Here is a 17,207-nt window from a genome sequence, read left to right as displayed (position 1 = left end):
CTCTGTACATATGGACACGGTTTGAACAGTTGCCAAAAGGTCTGTACATCTGGACACGTTTTGAATAGTTGCCAAAAGGTCTGTACATATGGACACGTTTTGAACAATTGACCAAAGATGCATATGCAAATGAACACGTTTTGAATAGTTGCCAAAAGGTCTGTACATATAGACACGTTTTGAAAAGTTGACCAAAGAGGCCTATATATAGACACGTTTTGAATAGTTGACCAAAGTGGTCTCAACCTATAGACACGTTTTGAAAAGTTGCCAAAAGCTCTGTACATCTGGACACGTTTTGAAACGTTGACCAAAGATGTCTGTATGTGGACATGTTTGGAAAAGTTGACCACATATGTACATGGTTTGATCAAGATCGATCTAGTGTCACAGATGATCACATAAAGGCATTTTTGGATATCTTGTTTCAACCCCTGTCATGATAAAAACACAACCTGTTTATCATCAAAAACTGCCCATCCCCCGATCCCCCGAATATCTTCCTGCAATACATTTGCTTCACTATGACTTATTAGGCCACTATCTGAGAGTGAGCTGACATTCAGGCAATGCCTCTGCTACTGAAGCTGCCCTCTCAAGAGACTATTGATGCTTACAGACTGGCCATATTTGAAGACACACAGTAAATTGTCATCATAATACATTTGAATCAAAGTTAATATTGTCATTCTGAGGAGGTCATAAAAGGTAGGTTAGACGTGATGGAATTTTACCAAATATGACTAGTCACTTTTTAATATGATGCAATGCTCTCCCACGTAATGCCATTTCCTCGCCTCCACATTCACTTGCTGGCACTTTAGTGGTCAGATTGTATTACTTAGTTGACAGTGTGGCGTTCTATCTCCACAACATGGACAATTGACCATGATGCTAATCAGTGGATTATCTGGTCCAGACTCGACTGCTTACAGGCAATGAAGCGGTTAATAGAGGCTTGCGTATACGGTATCAGACAAAACTAAATTATGTGAGTGGTGAATGCAAGCAGTGAACCAGGACCCGCTTACCCTTCTCAGTCATGTGTACCCTTTTCAATACGATCCAATCATATCACAATTGTACTTTTTACTCCATCCGAAGACTGTTTCGACATATAATCGAGCCTGGTTATCAGCTGGCGTTGACCTTTTAATTATCATAATTATCATTATAGCATTTGACATGACATTATGATATAATATTGTTATATCTAACTCCATAACATGCATTGATACAGTTTCTTCTTATTTGTCTTACATCATCATATCACAACAGGGGCGGTGGGGTAGCCTAGTGGTTAAGCGTTCGCTCGTCATGCCGAAGACCCGGGTTCGAATCCCCACAGGGGTACAATGTGTGAAGCCCATTTCTGGTGTCCCCCGCCGTGATATTGGTGGAATATTGCTAAGAGCGGCGTAAAGCTAAACTCACTCACTCATATCACAACAACTAAATTTAATTACTTCTACATTCACTCATTCAACGGGGGCGGTGGGGTAGCCTAATGGTTAACGTGTACGCTGGTCACGCTGAAGACTCGGGTTCCATTCCCTACATGGGTACAATTAATGTGTGAAGCCCATTTCTGGTGTCCCCCGCCATGATATTGCTCTAATATTGCTAAAAGCGGCGTAAAACCATACTCACTCACACTCACTCATTCTGCCATTGACAAACGCGTCTTCGCAGTTACGCCGATTTAAATTCAAGCATCCGGCGAGTGGAAACAACAAACACCAGGTGTCTTGATGTGCAGCACCCATGTCCATGTTTTCTACAGAAACACTCGTGCCTAAACAGTTTCGTTCCTATAATTCCGCCATGTTAGTTCTAACCAGGCTCAACATAAAACCGCTTTATACATTTCCAACAACATAAAAAGGATTTGATTATATTATGTCTTTCCAAGAAGACCAGTTTCATAACGGAACGCCGTGACTGAGAGCCGATTTTCTGGGAACCTATTTGACTTTTAATTCCAGTGTCCGAAGAGAAAATTATACATATTCCACGAAGGAAATCCGCCAGCATTTCCCTTTCGCCATTTCTGGTATGTTCTCAAAGGAGTTTAGTTGTCCGGACAAACCCCCAAATCCTCCCAGTCCCCCATAAATATTAACGGGAATTTTCAAAGACCACTGTTGCAGTTCTCTAGGCCCTATTTCTCTAAATATGGTAACGGATTAGATCCAGTTGTTGAAACGGTCCCAGAAATCGCTTGTCCCCTCTCATACAATCAGTGGGTCATCGATTACATAGCTTACCGTTCCCCAACCCACGTGGATTCTCGCCATCAATCAATACAGTTAATCATAAAGAAAGACGTGTTCCTTTGTTGCTAATGAATACAGTCCTGTTTTCAGAGTGCCTAGCTGCGTATTATTCTGAGCGAGTCGATGTTTATAGTACGACCGAATAGGCGGGCACTGCTTCATCCTCGAGATGCTCACAGAGTGCTAATACACGGTAATTAATAGATAATTAGGACATCATGCGACTGTCGGCTTAGTTACAAAAACTTGATTATATCTCTCGGTGTTTTACTCCACATTGAACGTTGTATTTTCGACTCGACCTATGACATTACAAACTCATTTGGAGGTTTCAAGGATTTTGAAACCTCAGACAAAACTTCACATCAATCATCATTAGGACCGCCCCTCTGAACTGTCCTACAATATCGATCATCTCCTCTTAATTTGTTATTGCTCCTTAAGCCTTGATGTGTCCTTTTATTTTCAATTTAGTCTTGAAGTCTGGTGAGAAGACCATATCATATGTTAATAACCTTTTATGCCTCCCATAATATGTAAACCACACACTGCCTACCAGTCGCTGTAAGAACGGCAAGGAGATTGGGTTTCAGTGTACACGCTCCATTGAAAGAATAATGCCTCTTAATATTATTTTCAATTTCAAAAGACGTATTTATGACATACATTGTTAGTACATAGAAAGTAACCTTTCATATTGAAGAATCGTAACAGGCATCCATGTTCCAATACATTATTAGCGTCGATTTTGAGACTTTCAACCACATTAGTACCTCCTTAGCAATGATGGCGCCTCAATAACCCTATTATGTTGGTACTGTTTTCTGAGCACAACATCCTTCAGATGTTTTCGTATGAGAAACGTGTCTCATTATCAAATCCTATCTGCTTACTTTCTGAAAATGTTTTGTTAGCGTTTTTCAAGGATATATGTAGGCGTTTGAGAAGGATCTATTGTTGTGCTTCGTGTTCTCTTAGTTGTGGAGGAAATTCCCAAATCTTATTTGAAGCTATGTTTTTTTCCAGTGATTTGTGTTTGTCACACATCATGTGTGGTAGGAATCAGATTTTCCTTCCTGGGAGTCAATTCCTTGTCTGGAAGAACCGTTCTTCCTAAGACAAGGACCTTTTCTTTCCAGGGAGCGATACTTCCACAGTTTTGACTTTCACGAAGAACCACATTGATCTTCCTACAATAAACAAGCACTTGTTAGACAGTGAGTGAGAATGAATGAATGTTATTTAATGTCACAGTCTGCAATATTCCAGCTATAACCATGGGTTTGTGTATAACGGACTGACAGAACTAGTCAAACCGATGAATAAAAGTATGACCTCTGATGCTTGCCTTTGTATTCGGTAACAACTTAACAGCCAAGGCATAGAATCTGGCCATCCTCTTTAGTGGACTCTTGGGACAAGCATACAGTACTGAAGACCCAGTGGAATAGAAGGTATTGAATTGCAATCACTGACCTTCTGTCCTACGTTTAAGTAAGCTCCAGAACTTTCACTCACCTGCACCTGTTCATGTGCTGCGCAACAAACAACAAATCATGAACATTTTAAAAAACAATCTGAAGTAGTAATTAAAAAGTTCATTTAAGACATGTTTCACAAACATCTCATTGGCGTAAATCGGCGTCTGTCTGTCACGCCTAGACAATAGAGGTGTTAAGCCAGAGCGGAATTCTTTGTTCTATCACCTTTCCTTTCCTAAATGCACCAATAGTGCCAATACACCCACCTCTTTTCTATTTCAACACCGTTCTCTTTTTATGAGCCTAGAGCCACGAATAACAGAGGTTTCTGGCACCTAGGCCACGTCAGATAATAAACCAGTAATATAGCAACTCTCAACCGGAAGTGCACGAACTTAGGAGAGACCTATATATGTTGGCATTTCCTGTCATGAAGTGCATTCTTCTATCCGACTCCTTCGCCCATACAGTATGTCAAATCAGTCTCCTTCAATTGATGGGTGAAAAATACTCTACGACAAGGTGAAAATACTTGACAATAACCTAAAAGTGTCAGCTGAATTAATGTCAATTTGTGCTCGTATTGACGAGAAACTTTAGCGGAAAGGACGTCGCCATCTTCACGTGACATCTAGTGGCTTATTGGCTGGCCACAACGAGGCTTCTTTCAAATGGCGTTAACACCAGGAAATGAAAATAAAAGCTTTAATCGACAGAGGAATTTGCGAAGGTCAAACATTTACACGGTGACTAACAAAAATACAGTGATGCTTTTAAAGGTTTTTTCCATACGAATGATTCTTAAAAGAGTCGCGTGAAAAGGATTACTTTTCCATCTATAATGTTTTATATTTATCTGCTCGTGATATTGATTATTAAAATGTCAGATGAGAATATCTCATAAAATGCTAATCGAAGGCACAGTTGATCTGAAATGCATTTATAAGCAATCAATCCGTTGCCCTTGAACGCCATTATTCGTTCTCGTCCTCTGAGCTGCGAAAGCTCGAAATGCTTCACAGTATAATACCTTATGTCATAATGTATTATACTGTGAAGCATTTCGAGTCGGGGGGTCATCTCAAATTTTTGTATATAATTTATAAATTCGTTAATCCTCGCAAAGACACGAGGGCCTGTGCTTTGGGGAACAGTATTGTGCTGATACAATTAAGGACAGCATTAGACGTAGATATTTCTGTAAGTAATTGAACAACAGACGAAACGATGCGAAAGATATGTTTTTAAATTTCAAAAATAATAAACACCATAGATCATTAGAATATATAATTATTTTGTTGATTTTCTAATTTTCATAGCTACTGGCCAGCGACTTTCCTATATGAAGAATTTTTTCCCTTCGTCGTAACAGGATCCGCTGGTAGTGAGTGAGAACAATATTACTATCGACGTTATTGTCAGCACACGTGTGTCCATATTCTTAGGTTAATCGGGGGCGGTGGGGTAGCCTAGTGGACCCGGGTTCGATTCCCCACATGGGTATAATGTGTGAAGCCTATTTCTGGTGTCTCGTCACGATATGGCTGAAATATTGCCGATGTGACGTTAAATATCGGTTCAATATTGCTGGAATATGGAATAGTCTCGGCTCCATACCCACTCACTCACTCATTTAATCTGGCAACGACCTCACCCGCCGGACATGACTATGATATATTGCTGGGTATATGGAATAGTCGAAATTCTCCGCATGGGTGCAATGCGGCGTATTGCTGGAATATTGCCCATACTCACTCACTCACTGTGATATCTTGTTCAAATGAAAATGCAACAGTTAAACGTAGACCAGTGACTACATCTTTCGTGGAATTGTTTGATAGCACAGGGAACACAGAGTATATACCCTTCGACGGTCTTTGTGTAGACATTCTACTTATAAACAACCTATGTACAGTATATGACAGGATAAACTAGTGTGAGCATGCTATGTACAGTATAGGTTTGGAAATCAACGAATAAACAGCCTATCTACAGTGTATGGCAATCAACGAGCTGAATATACATGGTGGTATCTGCGTACAAACAATGTGAATGACCTACCTATACATACAATGGAATTACGACGCCTCAATCTATGACGTCACATATATCAATGCAGACTAAAATGTTGCATTGTTTAGACAAAATCTGACAACCTAACCGATACATTATGCACTAGTTATTGTTATGCGATCCTACGACAGCTGTCAATCTCATAAAACAACACACTATAGGTTGCGTAGCTCGTCTGTGGATGCATTGGTATATCTGCAACATGAGATGAGTTAATTTTCTGGGACGAAAAATCTATCAGTTCGTGCTTAGCAGTTGAGGGGTCGTGTTTGAGGTTTCCTACATTCGTTATTCCCTAGTTGTATAATAAGGAGAGGCGAGAAGGGGAACACATGGATGCCAGATGGGGAATGCTGATGTTGCTGCAATATTATTCCTATCCTCTCCATCAATTCATCATGTTTGAGTCATTACTAATTGGACGGTCGTCTATTTCGGTTTCAGGTAAGGTGTTCTTTTCGGGGCTAGAAAAAGGGTGAATGCATTAGAAGGAATCAGTCAAGCGACTGCACGCTATATTATCGTGATCATTGACTGCTGTGTAGTCAATTAAATGATTATTGTGTATGTAGAAACGTTTGTTGAAATTATTTCCATGTTTCCTTTAGAAAGCGCACATGGTCGGAGCATTGTAGCATGCTTGTGATCTATTCACGTCCATACATTTGGGAAAAGAAATGTGCCTACAGTTACGTCGTCAGAGAACTTAACGCTTCAAAAACAATTCTGGGTGTCTTCCAAAACTTCGGCTTTATACTCGAACAACATCTGTACAAACATTTCCTCACTTCTTGAAGAACTGGCTGCCAAACTGTCTATGTGTGAGTTTTGTCCCATGGTTGTCGGGATCTGCTGAACGCTGTTTGAACCCAAGTCTATCTCCAGTTATGACTCGTCAGCGCAATGCCCGTTGTGCCTGGTTTAATCAAAGCCGTCTTTGGTTGCCATCACTATCAACTTTCGCCAACATGGCGCTGACATGCTGTAATAAAAGGAACTACCTGAGAGTGCAAGTTACAATATATATCTCAGTGTTACTATCGAGGCATTCTACAATTGCAGTAATGTTGACATGTACGCGAAGGACGTGACGCATCGGTAACAAATTGACGTCCCGAGCAATTTTCGATTTAGACTTGAAATATCTGTTCCCATGTTTATACGGGATTGATTGCCTTACCTTTGCATGTATTTGTGATCTGGAAGGATAGCAGCACCTGGTCCTCACTGGGGGAAATACACAAGAGTGACACTGATTATTCCTTGATGTAGACATGGGAACATTTTGTGACTTGATACAAACTTGTCTTTTCAAGCAAGGGGTACTTTGGATAACAGCAGTGGAACAGTTGATTGCATTATCTTCGTTCTTAGTACGGCACCAATGCCAACTGTTGTTTAACCAGTTATCGATGTACTGAGTTCGAGCCACGGACAGTTGAAGCGCATCCAGACTTTCCGGTTCTGCTCGACGATGTCGTGTAGGGAAATAGTAAACAGGTTACCCTTGTCAATGTTAAAACACTATTGCGATGCTATTGCTGGTGAGTTAATAATTTATACTCGTCACACTCGTGGGTGGGACACTATCGAGATAAAACACTGATGGTTCTCCTGCAAAGCATGTAAATACAACACCATTGCCATATACTCTTGACAAAAACTTTTGTTAACATACTTGTTCACCGATAAAGCACTATCAAGGAACGGTAAAATATACATGTATATTGATTGTTGGATTAATCATGACGGTACTTTCATCGGCGTTTGGCGTAATGGATCCAAGTATTGCCAGACATATATTACGACACATCACTAAATCGCTAGCTGACCGACATTTGATCTACCGTAAATGTGTTAAAGACATTTATACGATAAAATACCTCTTTGGGTATAAAAATGATTGCTGACACCTCCTTCCACAGATAAAAAACTTTATGATTTTAAGTAATGATAGAAAATAGATCTGAAACAACAAATCTCGAGCAACTGCTCCTGCCTTTCTTGCGCCTCGTTTTCACTTCTCGCCTGTACGCAACGTAGATAAGAGAACGTTTTTACAATTATCATTTGATTTGTATATATCATACCGGTGTAGCAGGCAGAGAACAAACCACTCTGGATTGGTTTGAACTGGTTTGAGCTGCTTCCACCGTCAGTTCAGGTCATTCCCTTTTCCTAGGCCCGAAAGGTTCACTCAAGGCCCAGATTACTCCCCGTTGGCCTCAATTTCCCCCCTTTCATTTTCACAGTATTCAACAATAAACAACAAAGAAATGCTATACTATAAACAATTGCATTGTAAAAATATAACACAAATGAAATCAATATAAATTACTGCAAAAGAATAGCAGCAAGTCATCAAGTTTCCCAAACAGGCCTAGGCTGGGAGTCTTGATGCCTGTGATCCTTACACTCTTCTGGTCTTGGTTTAATGTGAAACATGTATTTTCTTGCTCCAGTACATTCTGGAAGGCCCTGTCCTGTGCTGGACTAACCAAGCTTCAAGATTATTCTTTTGACTCCCTGTCAAAATATAGTAACAAGGATATCATTGCCCTCTACCGAGTCTTAACAGAGACAATGTAATACAATTACATACAACACCGAAGAATGAGGACTATTTTTATGGATATAGAACTTCTTTATTATATAGGCGATGTTTTGACATAGATTCTAATGTCGTTGTCAAGCAAGTGTCAATCAACGACATTAGAATCTATGTTGAAACGTCGCCTATATAGAATAAAGAAGTTCTATATCCATAAAAATAGTCCTCATTCTTCATCTACCCAACTTCTAGAATGCCAATCAAAGAAGGCATACATACAACACCGTTTTACAATAAATTATTTTCATAAAACAACCTAGTATACTGTGACATTAATGCAACAACAACCAGTACTAAGAAAGTGGGGGCGGTGGGGTAGCGTAGTGGTTAAAGCGTTCGTTCGTCACGCCGAAGACCCGGGTTCGATTCCCCACATGGGTACAATATGTGAAGTCCATTTCTGGTGTCCCCCGCCGTGATATAGCTGGAATATTGCTAAAAGCGGCGTAAAACTAAACTCACTCACTCACTCACTAAGAAAGTGTAATCCCAAATATAACATATGTTACACCCGTCACAGTTCTGAAATGATGTTTTACCCCTACAACAGCTGAGATAATGACTCTTTTGTTTCCATTTTAGTTTTCCCCAGTGATGATAACCATATCAGGGTTTTATCAGACATCAAGGCAAGCTACAGATATGAACTGAGTATATCCAAATAAACTATATGTAAGTTATATTCTCCTTGTTCATCCTTTTGAGAAAGTATCACGTGTATTGATTTGGAGTTTATAAGTCTGGGAATCCGAGGATATAATACATGAACACTCTTTACACAAGATATACACATAAAATCCACACATTTTAGTCGTGTTACCCATTATCTAATACAGATCAAACTCTGTATATGTCTCCCTACACTACCCAGTACATCACTTGCTTGATAACCGTGTAATCTGTTGGTCTGGAGACTATTTTAATACGGGTATTTACAAAATATGGAAATGATTTGAAATAGATCTTTTCCAATGTAGGTAAAGTCTGTGCACGTGTAAAACAACATATTGTAGTCAGTTTCACTGAAGAATATTCAACGTCCTATATTATTTTTCCAAAATGTCTCGAACAGGTTTATTATTTAAGCATCGTTGTCAGTCTCACTCTACTCTACACAGGGGCAGTATTGTAGCCTAGTGGTTAAAGAGTTCGCTCGTCAGGCTGAAGAACCGGGTTCGATTCCCCACATGGGTACAATGTGTGAAGCCCATTTCTGGTGTCCTCCGACGTGATATTGCTGGAATATTGCTAAAAGCGGTGTAAAACTAAACTCACTCACTCTACTCTACACAACATTTATGTGTTTTACATGTACTGTATCTGGGGTTAGAATTGATGCTTGTCGTAAGAGACAAGTATTGGGATTGGGTGGACATGCTCACTGACTTGGTTGACTCATACCATCGAATCAAAATTGCGTAGATCGATGCTCATGATTTTAATCAATGGATTGTCTGGTCCAGACCCGATTATTTACAGACGCCGCCATAAAGTTGGAATATTGCTGAGTGCGGCGTAAAACAACAAGTCGTGTCGGACTTGAAGGCAATTATATCTGTATGTAGCCTTTGTTTGTTTTATTTATATGTGGAGTTAACTAATTTTCACTTCCAAAATAAGAAATTATTTAAATCACATAATCGTACCTCTTGCTGAAATGTGTGACCTATTAAATATCAAATATCCTTATCAAACAAAACCACATATTGTAGTCAGACCGAATATTATTTGATATTATGCAGCACATGTAAACAATCATTGTTTTAGAAACACAGCACCTCAATACTGGGGAGTGACCAGTCTCTTTTCTAACGAAACAAATTCCATCGAGGGTAACAATAGAATGCCGGTGAAAATTATATTAATGGTTTGCCAGAAATCAGAAGGCATTAACAGAGATTATTGAAATCAGGAACGCTTTCTGCTCACGAAGTAGATATTTGTGACACAAATTATCTATAAAACAGTGTTTATAGTTTTCCTGTGTTTGTTTGAAGGGAACGCCCATGTTAAAGACCCAGAATGTTCACAAGAGTTCATAAAGGTACCTCATATCAGAAATTCATTTTCATGTAGAAATAAAAAAATATTAAACTTAATCTATAAAAGCTTTCACACAAAAATCATAACTGTTTCAACAAGTATTTATAGACTTTCTTTAAGATCAACGCCAAAAGCTTTTCCTCAAACACAAGAAATATTTTATTTAAGCAGAGTTTATTATCGTGTCTATGCATCACTATAAAAAAACGTTTCATCAGTCCGAAGTGAGATGTAAAATTATTAATGTTTTTTGAAAGTTTCCAAAATTGGATCAATGTTAGTGATTGATACCCGATTTGTCACACACCACAGTTGTCAAGATGGGAGTGGGTAGGGCTGGGACGGGTCACGACGAAGGCTCCGGTTTGATTCCCACATGAATACAATATGTGAAGTGAGTGAGTGAGTGAGTTTAGTTTTACGCCGCACTCAGCAATATTCCAGCTATATGGCGGCGGTTACAATGTGTGAAGATCATGTCTGGTGTCCCCCGCCATGATATTGCTGGAATATTGCTAAAAGCGGCGTAAAATACTCACTCACTCACTCACTCGTAGGGAAGAACACATCGTAGCAATGAGATATGATTTCAGTATCAACTTCCATTCCTGGTGTGATAAAACTGCCGTCAGTCAAAGAGCAATAATACCTCTATGAACAGACTTCTAAACCCTCAGCATCAGCCTCATCTGTAACCTCTTGATTCAAATCAACATTGCAGTATATCCTGGTGATGCATATGTTATGCAAGTGCCTGTTAATCTGATTTGAACATCGATCTTCAATACATATTGTTATTCAAGTAAAGGCTGTCAATGATATTACCATTGATGTGCATACTGATAATACTATTTGTGTATACGTACTTCTAGAGATCAGAGTAATATTGTTATATTTATTTCATGGGTCTATTAAGTTCTACTTCATCAGTTTCAGGGTGATGGGGTAGCCTAGTGGTTAAGGCGTTCGCTCGTCACGACGAAGACTCGGGTTCGATTCCCCACATGGGTACAATGCGTGAAGCCCACACCGTGATATTACTGGAATATTGCTAAAAGTAAGCAAATCCATACTCATTTAATCATCAGTCTTCTTGTTATCTTGATTTAAAATCAATTCTTGTATATGAACACGATTAAGGACAAGGGATGGTTATTATAATACGAATTCCCTTTCTGAGCATATTACAGTTAATGAAATGAGAAAGCTTTTTCAAGACAACGCTCAACAATAGATATATTTTTTAACAATATGTCATAAGTCTCGAAGAACGTCTAGACAAAGCCTTTACGTATAAATCACAGACTTCCTGATTCAAAGACGGATAGAAGTAACCTTTGTTCCGTTCTTGATAAGATGATAAGATATATTTAAAACTCTACAAGATATATATGATGAAATGAAATCTTATGTTCAAAAAGGTCTAGTCTGAAATATTTAAGGCGACTAGCGAGGTTCCCCAGGGTTATATACTGCCTCCTGTGATGATAATTTTAATGACAAGAAATTGAAAAATGACATTTTAGGGATAATCGTTAGAAAATAACTTGACGAAGTATTGTCATATTTTATTTACAGAAGTTTATTATGAAGCTGCTGTATATTTACTGTGTGTGATGAAAGAAAGTTTTAACAAATCCTTCATGTATTTACTTCCGGGTTCTACTAGTTATTTGTAAGAAGAACATCCATACAAGAATGATTAGCTCACAATTTATCCATTAGTATTCAAGCAGAGCTGTTTGAAATCAGCAGTGTAAACGTCAATATCACATTAATCATGCTCTAAACAAACCAAAAGAAATCCTGTAAGATTCTGAAATGGAAATATTCAATTCATATTCTCATTTTCGTAATATGTTTTCACATTTGGTGGAAATCACGTGGGCAGCAATTAGTTTCCATCTGCAATAATCTACGCCAGTATTTGACACATCTGAAATAATAGTCAACAAAATTCATATTGATTCATCTAAAACTGGCTCAGTAGAAACTAATTTACTAATACGAAATATATTTTCAAAAACATTATTTCCTTTTCTACATTTCTTTTCACCATTTTCTAGCTTTATTCTTCATGAAAATCTTAAGAGTTTAGCAATTCTTAAACATCAAAATATATTTCTTACAATGCCGTATAGATTTGCTGATATTTCTTATATATCGACACAACTCGAAATAATGCATTTATGGCTCGTATTGATAAAGACAAGTATTAGATCATTTGGATCTGAGGATCAGACAACTTCATAAGGCTTGTATTTGGAAAGTTATTACTTTCAATTGTTGATCTTAAATCTTTCCATTACTCTAAAAGGGCGCTGTGTGTGACTCCATATCACAAGACATGATCTGTGCAAGCCAATGACAATGTCATTCATTCATTGTCACCGAAAGGTGTTCAGTTGTTACAGGGCTCTAGGTTAGTCGCCCCTTACAACCAGCATGTCGCAGGGGTCAATAGTCCTGGCAGTCGAGTAGATCCTTTGAATCCGATTTGATCCTTTGAATCCGATTTGATCCTTAGTCCACGTTCTTTGTTTTCAGAGAAGTGAAATTGCTCGGAAAAATTTAATATGCCTCTCAGTGAGTGAGTGTGTTGGTGTTTACGTCGCTTTAAGCAATGTGCCAGCAATATCAAGGGCGGGGTGGGGTGGGGATGGTGGGGGTGCACACAAGGAATGGGCTTCACACAGTGTACGCTTGTGGGGAATCGAACCCAGGTCTTCGTCATGACGAGCGAACGCTTTCTCTGCAATTATTTTCGCTCAGATTAACGGTTAAGGAAGTTGTTAAATTTAACGGGCATAATTCTTTGAAGTGTCGTCTACATGTCAGCTCATCGTAAACTTTCCAGTTTCAGAATTAGAATTTTTTTTAAAGTTTTCAAATTGTAAAGTAGTAAAGAAGAAATAGGCCCTACTGACCTACTTAGGAGAAATCTGAGACTATTCACGTGACCATAAATTAAAACTTAGTATTAGTATTGAAAGAGTATAAAAACCACGTTTTATCAAAAAAGGTTTATTTGAGTAATTTAAAGAACTTAAATGCCCTTAAATGCCCTTAAATGCCCTTGCCCCCAAGCGGCGTGGATACTTGCTTACATTATCCATGACGAAATTGTCTTGATCAGACTCCATTATTTACACACTGCGATCCACAACGCTTAACAATTGCGATATGATAAACAAATAAACAAAAAAGATGGTATATAATGGAGTGTTAATAAGCTGGGGCCCGAAGGCAGCTTTGATACACGTAGACTAAATAACACGTATTAACGATTATAATCATATATGACCGATGGATCTTTGTGATAAGCTCATTTAATATAGAATTTGCGATAAGCTTCTTTTAAATAGACGTGGCTCAGAGCATAGTGTGATCGAAATAACGAAATTAGCTTCACATACACTCTTGAACAAAAACTGAAACAAAGAAAAAGAAACACTTAGCTTAGGAGAAAATGAGAATGTTGAATGTTCCTAGTTCATGAATATTCATACAAATGCAATATCTTCAACTGAACGACGTTATTCTCGTGTTCATTAACTGCTGTGGCACACAAACGCAACCGTTTTAAACCTTTGCAGCTTTAAAAACATTTTTAAGACTTCTCGAAAATGTCATTGAAAGGAAATTAAAAGCAGAATGCTGGTGCAAGTTGTAACAATCTAGTGCAGTGAAAATGACTGTAAAAGGTCAAACGTCACTCAGCATTTTGTCATAGGTTTGTCGATTTAGTGGAAGTGGTAAAATGCCGAGGGTGAAGGCTACCAGTTGCAACATCGTCATAAACGTATTGAATCTGGTGAGGCCTTGTCTGCAGTGGCACGTAATACAAACTTATACAAGATCACCACCATACATGGCTAATGGGATCGGTATACCATCTCAACAACAAACAAACAAACGTTATTGACAAACTACTGCATGTTTGGTTTTGATCAAGGTTTCGGACCAAACAGGGGCGGTGGGGTAGCATTGTGGTTAAAGCGTTCGCTCGTCACACCAAAGATCCGGGTTCGATTCACCACATGGGTACAATGTGTGAAGCCCATTTCTGGTGTCCTCCGCTGTGATATTGCTGGAATATTGCTAAAAGCGTCGTAAAACCCAACTCACTCACTCGGACCAAACCATCAGGAACCGTCTGACCCAGACTGTCGGTATATGTCCTTGTGTTGAGACTTTTGCTTCGCCGCAATGTGTTCGATAGAGCAACACAGCACCATGGAAACTGGCTGCGAGTTCAGTTATGAATCACGATCTCTTCATCAACGCCGAGATGGACGACAGCATGTCAATGTTCTGCACTGACAGGTCTACAGATCTGTCGGCCGAAGTGAGATGGTGTGGGCAACCATACCCTACACACGGAGATCTGACTTGGTGGTGGTTCTGAGAATCTGACAACAAATCGGTACATCGACCAAATTCTTCAACGTCACCTTCTTCCGATGTACAACTGACAGTGGGAGTCTTTTCAACATGACAAGGCTGCACCATGCACGTCTCGTGGCATCGTTGACCTCCTTCATAATCTGAACGTCAATGTCTTGCGTGGCCTCATACTGCATCTGTTGGACGAACTCGATAGACGTGTACGTCAACGTTTACATAAAGGCTTACACAACTGGCCAACATGTTGCAGGACGAATGGAGAAAATGCCATAGGACAGAATACGTAGATTTAGTCAGTCTGTGCCAGGAAGGTGTAGATTAGTGATTACAGCACACGGGGTCAATCCAGCTACAGGTCAGACAATATTTCCCCCCCACCCCCCTCCCCCAAAACCAAACCCCACCAGGGGCGTAGCTACCATTACAAGAAAAAGCCCGGGCTAACACATGATTTTTGCTAAAAAGGTTGGACAAGCAATCAATACCATCTAAATATAATGCTTTGCAACCTATCGGGCTTACGCGAAAAATCGTCACGATATGGCGGAAATATTGCCGAGGTGACGTTAAATTCTAACTCACTCACTTACGTGAAAAAAATGACTTGCTGCGCGCCTGTCCACCTCCTCGTGGACCTACCTGTCTTGTTACAGGACAATCAGTATTGCCATGAAGTATACAAAACATGCGACTGTAACCGGGCTGTGCTAACTGTAACCCTTAAATAACAAAATAAATAATTTTGCACATGTAATTGGACACAGTACATTTTTCACCCCATATTTACCCCCAGTGCCTTTTAAACTGATCAGACATATCCTAAGTCAGAGACCTAAGGGTAACGAGTGTTTTAGGAAACATATTATGAAGTACTAGTAACTCCAGATTACGATCAGAAAATATTAGTCTTAATCTTAATTAAAGGAATGTTGTAATAATGCAGGCGACATGAGGTGTTCATGTACATTTATTGTCAGAATCCCGTGGAAGATCTAAGAATCATATTATCGATTTTATATAAATTAATACTCGCCCACATCCGACCATTCCCGCTGAGACGCACAATTTATTGCCTATTTCATTAGAGAGGTTTGATGGTTCACTATGTCCCAACACTACTTTCTTACGCTCACCCTCATATTTGGAGCCGTATCGAGTTCATAAATACTGTTAATTAGTATTGTGGAAAATAGTCCCTATGGCCAATTTCCTGTGCTGGAATATATAGTCGCAGTAATTCGTATGGTGATAGCGACTTCACGTTAATGAAGCAGTAAATTTGATATGAATACTTTCATTAACGATTAAGTTTAAAATAAAGCCTGATTAGGGACTGACATATGACGTCGACCATGTCACAATATGAGTGCGACGTGAGTGTGACCCAGTAATTACTCACACATTTGAGAGTGAGTGAGGGTGTTCTGTTTAATGCTGGTCTAGGTTAGTGAGCGTGGTATGAGTCGAAACCGGGTGTTGGTCACGGCGCGCAACCCATTAACCACTTGAATGACCATTATCACTGGATTCTGCCGCGACAAAGGGACAAAACTCTTGGCAACGGAATTCGGTAACACACCGCTCATGCAGACAGGGAAATATCAAGTTATCTGTAAGATAGAGGGTTGGAAAGATGGTGGGCATAGGGGTTTATACATATCATGGGTGTAGTTTCATTTGTAAGTAATTGATCGTCGAACTCCTTATGCAAAATTTTCATAGCGTCTCATCCAGGTCATGACATCACATTCCCAAACAGTTTTCAAACAAAAAAATCTGTCTGGTGAATACATCGTATATTTATTTTCAATAGTGTACCAGTTATTTGCAATGAAAAAAAGTGATTATTCCAATTGTGTTCAGCTATGTAGGCTAATCGTTATTGATTCATACCTACTTTATTTTATTGGTGTTCATAAAAAGACAGCAATCAACTATTCAGCTCAAATTATGCACTGCAAACAAAGCTTTTCACAAATATTTGTCCATTAAATGCGAGACATGTGTCTCTGTGTTCGAGTGTAACTCTAAATCCGTGGAGCTTCTAGTTTGTTTATTCCTTTGTCTGGTAGTGATATCACGGCTAGTCAGTCTCACAGTCCCTGAAATATATTATTTTCCCTACTGCCCAGCCCTCCCTGCAATGCTAAAGCCCTAAATGAAGCCTAGATTTCATCGTGTTCAATATCTCTGGTCTCCCAGGGGCTCATTTTCAATTTAAATGAGTTTATTTGTTACTATCAAAAAAATATATATTCAGAGCCTAAGCGTTAGTCTATACCACGCTGTGTCAGCTTGATTTTTGGAGGAATGCCA

At 39.2% G+C, this 17,207-nt stretch overlaps 1 protein-coding gene across 1 annotated transcript in view; it reads left to right on the top strand.

Moving 5' to 3' along the window:
- Window positions 1–6,177: 6,177 nt before the first annotated feature.
- The window catches only part of LOC124267568 (5-hydroxytryptamine receptor 4-like), a 140,899-nt gene continuing 129,869 nt past the window's right edge, over window positions 6,178–17,207 (top strand). Inside the window, exon 1 of the mRNA XM_046702516.1 lies at window positions 6,178–6,274. The gene's annotated coding sequence lies outside the window, so the exon portion shown is untranslated. The remainder of the gene's footprint in view (window positions 6,275–17,207) is intronic.

Source organism: Haliotis rubra, unplaced genomic scaffold (assembly GCF_003918875.1).
Source record: "Haliotis rubra isolate DU_JTF1 unplaced genomic scaffold, ASM391887v1 Scf132, whole genome shotgun sequence".
Lineage (NCBI taxonomy): Eukaryota > Metazoa > Mollusca > Gastropoda > Lepetellida > Haliotidae > Haliotis > Haliotis rubra.
The sequence above is the reverse complement of the archived record's forward strand: the minus strand, read 5'-3'. Positions and strand labels throughout refer to the sequence as shown.